The sequence below is a fragment of the Heptranchias perlo genome, unplaced genomic scaffold (assembly GCF_035084215.1).
Source record: "Heptranchias perlo isolate sHepPer1 unplaced genomic scaffold, sHepPer1.hap1 HAP1_SCAFFOLD_1165, whole genome shotgun sequence".
NCBI lineage: Eukaryota > Metazoa > Chordata > Chondrichthyes > Hexanchiformes > Hexanchidae > Heptranchias > Heptranchias perlo.
Window position 1 is genome coordinate 1 of NW_027138391.1, and position 10,000 is coordinate 10,000.

Sequence of the window (10,000 nt, forward strand, 5' to 3'; positions counted from 1 at the left end):
TGAGGGACGGACGGACGGAGGTAGGTACAGAGGGATGGAGGGACGGAGGGAGGGGAGGGAGGGAGGGAGGGAGGGAGGGGAGGGACGGGAGGGGAGGAGGGAGGGACGGAGGGAGGGGAGGGACGGAGGGAGGGGAGGGACGGAGGGAGGGGAGGGACGGAGGGAGGGAGGTACAGAGGGAGGGACGGAGGGGAGGGAGGGAGGGGAGGGACGGAGGGGAGGGAGGGAGGGAGGGGAGGGACGGACGGGAGGGGGAGGGAGGACGGACGGACGGAGGTAGGTACAGAGGGATGGAGGGACGGAGGGAGGGGAGGGAGGGAGGGGAGGGAGGGAGGGAGGGAGGGACGGACGGAGGTAGGTACAGAGGGAGGGACGGAGGGAGGGAGGGAGGGAGGGAATTCTGCTTCTCCCCCTCCGACCCTCTCCCCGTTGCCTCCCGTTCCAGGTGAAGAAACGAGCCCACGAGGGGGCCCGGCCCATGAAGGCCATTTTTCTCGCCAATGGGAACATTTTCACCACTGGATTCAGTCGGATGAGCGAACGACAGCTGGCACTGTGGGGCCCGGTGAGTAATGGGAGGGGGGCCGCCCGGGGGGGAGGGGGGCCGCCCGGGGGGGAGGGGGGCCGCCCGGGGGGGAGGGGGGGCCGCCCGGGGGGGAGGGGGGCCGCCCGGGGGGGAGGGGGGCCGGCCCGGGGGGGAGGGGGGGATCGCAGACCCCGGTGAGTGGGGAATATCCTGCAGTATTTATTCAGGGTCTCTCACGGACCCCGGTGAGTGGGGGAATATCCTGCAGTATTTATTCAGTTTCTCACAGACCCCGGTGAGTGGGGAATATCCTGCAGTATTTATTCAGGGTCTCACGGACCCCGGTGAGTGGGGGAATATCCTGCAGTATTTATTCAGTTTCTCACAGACCCCGGTGAGTGGGGAATATCCTGCAGTATTTATTCAGGGTCTCACAGACCCCGGTGAGTGGGGAATATCCTGCAGTATTTATTCAGGGTCTCTCACGGACCCCGGTGAGTGGGGAATATCCTGCAGTATTTATTCAGGGTCTCACGGACCCCGGTGAGTGGGGAATATCCTGCAGTATTTATTCAGGGTCTCTCACAGACCCCGGTGAGTGGGGAATATCCTGCAGTATTTATTCAGTTTCTCACAGACCCCGGTGAGTGGGGAATATCCTGCAGTATTTATTCAGGGTCTCACAGACCCCGGTGAGTGGGGAATATCCTGCAGTATTTATTCAGTTTCTCACAGACCCCGGTGAGTGGGGAATATCCTGCAGTATTTATTCAGGGTCTCACAGACCCCGGTGAGTGGGGAATATCCTGCAGTATTTATTCAGTCTCTCCCAGACCCCGGTGAGTGGGGAATATCCTGCAGTATTTATTCAGGGTCTCACAGACCCCGGTGAGTGGGGAATATCCTGCAGTATTTATTCAGTTTCTCACGGACCCCGGTGAGTGGGGAATATCCTGCAGTATTTATTCAGGGTCTCACAGACCCCGGTGAGTGGGGAATATCCTGCAGTATTTATTCAGGATCTCTCACAGACCCCGGTGAGTGGGGAATATCCTGCAGTATTTATTCAGGGTCTCACAGACCCCGGTGAGTGGGGAATATCCTGCAGTATTTATTCAGGGTCTCACAGACCCCGGTGAGTGGGGAATATCCTGCAGTATTTATTCAGGGTCTCACGGACCCCGGTGAGTGGGGAATATCCTGCAGTATTTATTCAGGGTCTCACGGACCCCGGTGAGTGGGGAATATCCTGCAGTATTTATTCAGGGTCTCTCACAGACCCCGGTGAGTGGGGAATATCCTGCAGTATTTATTCAGGGTCTCTCACAGACCCCGGTGAGTGGGGAATATCCTGCAGTATTTATTCAGGGTCTCACAGACCCCGGTGAGTGGGGGAATATCCTGCAGTATTTATTCAGGGTCTCTCACAGACCCCGGTGAGTGGGGAATATCCTGCAGTATTTATTCAGGGTCTCACAGACCCCGGTGAGTGGGGAATATCCTGCAGTATTTATTCAGGGTCTCTCACAGACCCCGGTGAGTGGGGAATATCCTGCAGTATTTATTCAGGGTCTCACAGACCCCGGTGAGTGGGGAATATCCTGCAGTATTTATTCAGGGTCTCTCACAGACCCCGGTGAGTGGGGAATATCCTGCAGTATTTATTCAGGGTCTCACAGACCCCGGTGAGTGGGGAATATCCTGCAGTATTTATTCAGGGTCTCTCACGGACCCCGGTGAGTGGGGGGAATATCCTGCAGTATTTATTCAGGGTCTCTCACAGACCCCGGTGAGTGGGGAATATCCTGCAGTATTTATTCAGGGTCTCACAGACCCCGGTGAGTGGGGAATATCCTGCAGTATTTATTCAGGGTCTCTCACAGACCCCGGTGAGTGGGGAATATCCTGCAGTATTTATTCAGGGTCTCACAGACCCCGGTGAGTGGGGGAATATCCTGCAGTATTTATTCAGGGTCTCTCACAGACCCCGGTGAGTGGGGAATATCCTGCAGTATTTATTCAGGGTCTCACAGACCCCGGTGAGTGGGGAATATCCTGCAGTATTTATTCAGGGTCTCTCACAGACCCCGGTGAGTGGGGAATATCCTGCAGTATTTATTCAGTTTCTCACAGACCCCGGTGAGTGGGGAATATCCTGCAGTATTTATTCAGGGTCTCACAGACCCCGGTGAGTGGGGAATATCCTGCAGTATTTATTCAGGGTCTCTCACGGACCCCGGTGAGTGGGGAATATCCTGCAGTATTTATTCAGGGTCTCACGGACCCCGGTGAGTGGGGAATATCCTGCAGTATTTATTCAGGGTCTCTCACAGACCCCGGTGAGTGGGGAATATCCTGCAGTATTTATTCAGTTTCTCACAGACCCCGGTGAGTGGGGAATATCCTGCAGTATTTATTCAGGGTCTCACAGACCCCGGTGAGTGGGGAATATCCTGCAGTATTTATTCAGTTTCTCACAGACCCCGGTGAGTGGGGAATATCCTGCAGTATTTATTCAGGGTCTCACAGACCCCGGTGAGTGGGGAATATCCTGCAGTATTTATTCAGTTTCTCACAGACCCCGGTGAGTGGGGAATATCCTGCAGTATTTATTCAGGGTCTCTCACAGACCCCGGTGAGTGGGGAATATCCTGCAGTATTTATTCAGTCTCTCACGGACCCCGGTGAGTGGGGAATATCCTGCAGTATTTATTCAGGGTCTCACAGACCCCGGTGAGTGGGGAATATCCTGCAGTATTTATTCAGTCTCTCCCAGACCCCGGTGAGTGGGGAATATCCTGCAGTATTTATTCAGGGTCTCACGGACCCCGGTGAGTGGGGAATATCCTGCAGTATTTATTCAGGGTCTCACAGACCCCGGTGAGTGGGGAATATCCTGCAGTATTTATTCAGTTTCTCACGGACCCCGGTGAGTGGGGAATATCCTGCAGTATTTATTCAGGGTCTCACAGACCCCGGTGAGTGGGGAATATCCTGCAGTATTTATTCAGGATCTCTCACAGACCCCGGTGAGTGGGGAATATCCTGCAGTATTTATTCAGGGTCTCACAGACCCCGGTGAGTGGGGAATATCCTGCAGTATTTATTCAGGGTCTCACAGACCCCGGTGAGTGGGGAATATCCTGCAGTATTTATTCAGGGTCTCACGGACCCCGGTGAGTGGGGAATATCCTGCAGTATTTATTCAGGGTCTCACGGACCCCGGTGAGTGGGGAATATCCTGCAGTATTTATTCAGGGTCTCTCACAGACCCCGGTGAGTGGGGAATATCCTGCAGTATTTATTCAGGGTCTCTCACAGACCCCGGTGAGTGGGGAATATCCTGCAGTATTTATTCAGGGTCTCACAGACCCCGGTGAGTGGGGGAATATCCTGCAGTATTTATTCAGGGTCTCTCACAGACCCCGGTGAGTGGGGAATATCCTGCAGTATTTATTCAGGGTCTCACAGACCCCGGTGAGTGGGGAATATCCTGCAGTATTTATTCAGGGTCTCTCACAGACCCCGGTGAGTGGGGAATATCCTGCAGTATTTATTCAGGGTCTCACAGACCCCGGTGAGTGGGGAATATCCTGCAGTATTTATTCAGGGTCTCTCACAGACCCCGGTGAGTGGGGAATATCCTGCAGTATTTATTCAGGGTCTCACAGACCCCGGTGAGTGGGGAATATCCTGCAGTATTTATTCAGGGTCTCTCACGGACCCCGGTGAGTGGGGGGAATATCCTGCAGTATTTATTCAGGGTCTCTCACAGACCCCGGTGAGTGGGGAATATCCTGCAGTATTTATTCAGGGTCTCACAGACCCCGGTGAGTGGGGAATATCCTGCAGTATTTATTCAGGGTCTCTCACAGACCCCGGTGAGTGGGGAATATCCTGCAGTATTTATTCAGGGTCTCACAGACCCCGGTGAGTGGGGGAATATCCTGCAGTATTTATTCAGGGTCTCTCACAGACCCCGGTGAGTGGGGAATATCCTGCAGTATTTATTCAGGGTCTCACAGACCCCGGTGAGTGGGGAATATCCTGCAGTATTTATTCAGGGTCTCTCACAGACCCCGGTGAGTGGGGAATATCCTGCAGTATTTATTCAGGGTCTCACAGACCCCGGTGAGTGGGGAATATCCTGCAGTATTTATTCAGGGTCTCTCACAGACCCCGGTGAGTGGGGGAATATCCTGCAGTATTTATTCAGGGTCTCACAGACCCCGGTGAGTGGGGAATATCCTGCAGTATTTATTCAGTGTCTCACAGACCCCGGTGAGTGGGGAATATCCTGCAGTATTTATTCAGGGTCTCACAGACCCCGGTGAGTGGGGAATATCCTGCAGTATTTATTCAGGGTCTCTCACAGACCCCGGTGAGTGGGGAATATCCTGCAGTATTTATTCAGGGTCTCACAGACCCCGGTGAGTGGGGAATATCCTACAGTATTTATTCAGGGTCTCTCACAGACCCCGGTGAGTGGGGAATATCCTGCAGTATTTATTCAGGGTCTCTCACAGACCCCGGTGAGTGGGGAATATCCTGCAGTATTTATTCAGGGTCTCTCACAGACCCCGGTGAGTGGGGAATATCCTGCAGTATTTATTCAGGGTCTCACAGACCCCGGTGAGTGGGGAATATCCTGCAGTATTTATTCAGGGTCTCTCACGGACCCCGGTGAGTGGGGAATATCCTGCAGTATTTATTCAGGGTCTCTCACAGACCCCGGTGAGTGGGGAATATCCTGCAGTATTTATTCAGGGTCTCTCACAGACCCCGGTGAGTGGGGAATATCCTGCAGTATTTATTCAGGGTCTCACACAGACCCCGGTGAGTGGGGAATATCCTGCAGTATTTATTCAGGGTCTCACAGACCCCGGTGAGTGGGGAATATCCTGCAGTATTTATTCAGGGTCTCACAGACCCCGGTGAGTGGGGAATATCCTGCAGTATTTATTCAGGGTCTCTCACAGACCCCGGTGAGTGGGGAATATCCTGCAGTATTTATTCAGGGTCTCTCACAGACCCCGGTGAGTGGGGAATATCCTGCAGTATTTATTCAGGGTCTCTCACAGACCCCGGTGAGTGGGGAATATCCTGCAGTATTTATTCAGGGTCTCACAGACCCCGGTGAGTGGGGAATATCCTGCAGTATTTATTCAGGGTCTCTCACAGACCCCGGTGAGTGGGGAATATCCTGCAGTATTTATTCAGGATCTCTCACGGACCCCGGTGAGTGGGGAATATCCTGCAGTATTTATTCAGGGTCTCACAGACCCCGGTGAGTGGGGAATATCCTGCAGTATTTATTCAGGGTCTCTCACGGACCCCGGTGAGTGGGGAATATCCTGCAGTATTTATTCAGGGTCTCACAGACCCCGGTGAGTGGGGAATATCCTGCAGTATTTATTCAGGGTCTCTCACAGACCCCGGTGAGTGGGGAATATCCTGCAGTATTTATTCAGGGTCTCTCACAGACCCCGGTGAGTGGGGAATATCCTGCAGTATTTATTCAGGGTCTCTCACAGACCCCGGTGAGTGGGGAATATCCTGCAGTATTTATTCAGGGTCTCACAGACCCCGGTGAGTGGGGAATATCCTGCAGTATTTATTCAGGGTCTCTCACGGACCCCGGTGAGTGGGGAATATCCTGCAGTATTTATTCAGGGTCTCTCACAGACCCCGGTGAGTGGGGAATATCCTGCAGTATTTATTCAGGGTCTCACGGACCCCGGTGAGTGGGGAATATCCTGCAGTATTTATTCAGGGTCTCTCACAGACCCCGGTGAGTGGGGAATATCCTGCAGTATTTATTCAGGGTCTCACACAGACCCCGGTGAGTGGGGAATATCCTGCAGTATTTATTCAGGGTCTCTCACAGACCCCGGTGAGTGGGGAATATCCTGCAGTATTTATTCGGGGTCTCTCACACACCCCGGTGAGTGGGGAATATCCTGCAGTATTTATTCAGGGTCTCTCACAGACCCCGGTGAGTGGGGAATATCCTGCAGTATTTATTCAGGGTCTCTCACAGACCCCGGTGAGTGGGGAATATCCTGCAGTATTTATTCAGGGTCTCTCACAGACCCCGGTGAGTGGGGAATATCCTGCAGTATTTATTCAGGGTCTCACAGACCCCGGTGAGTGGGGAATATCCTGCAGTATTTATTCAGGGTCTCTCACAGACCCCGGTGAGTGGGGAATATCCTGCAGTATTTATTCAGGATCTCTCACGGACCCCGGTGAGTGGGGAATATCCTGCAGTATTTATTCAGGGTCTCTCACGGACCCCGGTGAGTGGGGAATATCCTGCAGTATTTATTCAGGGTCTCACAGACCCCGGTGAGTGGGGAATATCCTGCAGTATTTATTCAGGGTCTCTCACAGACCCCGGTGAGTGGGGAATATCCTGCAGTATTTATTCAGGGTCTCTCATAGACCCCGGTGAGTGGGGAATATCCTGCAGTATTTATTCAGGGTCTCTCACAGACCCCGGTGAGTGGGGAATATCCTGCAGTATTTATTCAGGGTCTCACAGACCCCGGTGAGTGGGGAATATCCTGCAGTATTTATTCAGGGTCTCTCACAGACCCCGGTGAGTGGGGAATATCCTGCAGTATTTATTCAGGGTCTCTCACAGACCCCGGTGAGTGGGGAATATCCTGCAGTATTTATTCAGGGTCTCACAGACCCCGGTGAGTGGGGAATATCCTGCAGTATTTATTCAGGGTCTCTCACAGACCCCGGTGAGTGGGGAATATCCTGCAGTATTTATTCAGGATCTCTCACGGACCCCGGTGAGTGGGGAATATCCTGCAGTATTTATTCAGGGTCTCACAGACCCCGGTGAGTGGGAATATCCTGCAGTATTTATTCAGGGTCTCACAGACCCCGGTGAGTGGGGAATATCCTGCAGTATTTATTCAGGGTCTCTCACAGACCCCGGTGAGTGGGGAATATCCTGCAGTATTTATTCAGGGTCTCACAGACCCCGGTGAGTGGGGAATATCCTGCAGTATTTATTCAGGGCCTCACAGACCCCGGTGAGTGGGGAATATCCTGCAGTATTTATTCAGGGTCTCTCACAGACCCCGGTGAGTGGGGAATATCCTGCAGTATTTATTCAGGGTCTCACGGACCCCGGTGAGTGGGGAATATCCTGCAGTATTAATTCAGGGTCTCACGGACCCCGGTGAGTGGGGAATATCCTGCAGTATTTATTCAGGGTCTCTCACAGACCCCGGTGAGTGGGGAATATCCTGCAGTATTTATTCAGGGTCTCACAGACCCGGTGAGTGGGGAATATCCTGCAGTATTTATTCAGGGTCTCACGGACCCCGGTGAGTGGGGAATATCCTGCAGTATTTATTCAGGGTCTCTCACAGACCCCGGTGAGTGGGGAATATCCTGCAGTATTTATTCAAGGTCTCTCACAGACCCCGGTGAGTGGGGAATATCCTGCAGTATTTATTCAGGGTCTCACAGACCCCGGTGAGTGGGGAATATCCTGCAGTATTTATTCAGGGTCTCTCACAGACCCCGGTGAGTGGGGAATATCCTGCAGTATTTATTCAGGGTCTCAGACCCCGGTGAGTGGGGAATATCCTGCAGTATTTATTCAGGGTCTCTCACAGACCCCGGTGAGTGGGGAATATCCTGCAGTATTTATTCAGGATCTCACGGACCCCGGTGAGTGGGGAATATCCTGCAGTATTTATTCAGGGTCTCTCACAGACCCCGGTGAGTGGGGAATATCCTGCAGTATTTATTCAGGGTCTCTCACAGACCCCGGTGAGTGGGGAATATCCTGCAGTATTTATTCAGGGTCTCTCAGACCCCGGTGAGTAGGGAATATCCTGCAGTATTTGTTCAGGGTCTCACAGACCCCAGTGAGTGGGGAATACCCTGCAGTATTTATTCAGGGTCTCTCACGGACCCCGGTGAGTGGGGAATATCCTGCAGTATTTATTCAGGGGTCTCAGACCCCGGTGAGTGGGGAATATCCTGCAGTATTTATTCAGGATCTCTCACGGACCCCGGTGAGTGGGGAATATCCTGCAGTATTTATTCAGGGTCTCACAGACCCCGGTGAGTGGGGAATATCCTGCAGTATTTATTCAGGGTCTCACAGACCCCGGTGAGTGGGGAATATCCTACAGTATTTATTCAGGGTCTCTCACAGACCCCGGTGAGTGGGGAATATCCGGCCGTATTTATTCAGGGTCTCACACAGACCCCGGTGAGTGGGGAATATCCTGCAGTATTTATTCAGGGTCTCTCGCGGACCCCGGTGAGTGGGGAATATCCTGCAGTATTTATTCAGGGTCTCACAGACCCCGGTGAGTGGGGAATATCCTGCAGTATTTATTCGGGGTCTCTCACGGACCCCGGTGAGTGGGGAATATCCTGCAGTATTTATTCAGGGTCTCACGGACCCGGTGAGTGGGGAATATCCTGCAGTATTTATTCAGGGTCTCACAGACCCCGGTGAGTGGGGAATATCCTGCAGTATTTATTCAGGGTCTCACAGACCCCGGTGAGTGGGGAATATCCTGCAGTATTTATTCAGGGTCTCACGGACCCCGGTGAGTGGGGAATATCCTGCAGTATTTATTCAGGGTCTCTCACGGACCCCGGTGAGTGGGGAATATCCTGCAGTATTTATTCAGGGTCTCTCACAGACCCCGGTGAGTGGGGAATATCCTGCAGTATTTATTCAGGGTCTCACAGACCCCGGTGAGTGGGGAATATCCTGCAGTATTTATTCAGGGTCTCGCGGACCCCGGTGAGTGGGGAATATCCTGCAGTATTTATTCAGGGTCTCACGGACCCCGGTGAGTGGGGAATATCCTGCAGTATTTATTCAGGGTCTCTCACGGACCCCGGTGAGTGGGGAATATCCTGCAGTATTTATTCAGGGTCTCTCACGGACCCCGGTGAGTGGGGAATATCCTGCAGTATTTATTCAGGGTCTCTCACGGACCCCGGTGAGTGGGGAATATCCTGCAGTATTTATTCAGGGTCTCACGGACCCCGGTGAGTGAGGAATATCCTGCAGTATTTATTCAGGGTCTCTCACAGACCCCGGTGAGTGAGGAATATCCTGCAGTATTTATTCAGGGTCTCTCACGGACCCCGGTGAGTGGGGAATATCCTGCAGTATTTATTCAGGGTCTCTCACAGACCCCGGTGAGTGGGGAATATCCTGCAGTATTTATTCAGGGTCTCACAGACCCCGGTGAGTGGGGAATATCCTGCAGTATTTATTCAGGGTCTCGCGGACCCCGGTGAGTGGGGAATATCCTGCAGTATTTATTCAGGGTCTCACGGACCCCGGTGAGTGGGGAATATCCTGCAGTATTTATTCAGGGTCTCTCACGGACCCCGGTGAGTGGGGAATATCCTGCAGTATTTATTCAGGGTCTCTCAGACTAACCACACTCTGTATATTCCCAGGACAATATGCAA

General features: G+C 52.8%; 1 pseudogene; it reads left to right on the forward strand.

Annotated features, from left to right (window-relative positions):
* Positions 1 to 418: 418 nt before the first annotated feature.
* The window catches only part of LOC137307956 (coronin-1C-like), a 19,056-nt pseudogene continuing 9,474 nt past the window's right edge, over positions 419 to 10,000 (forward strand).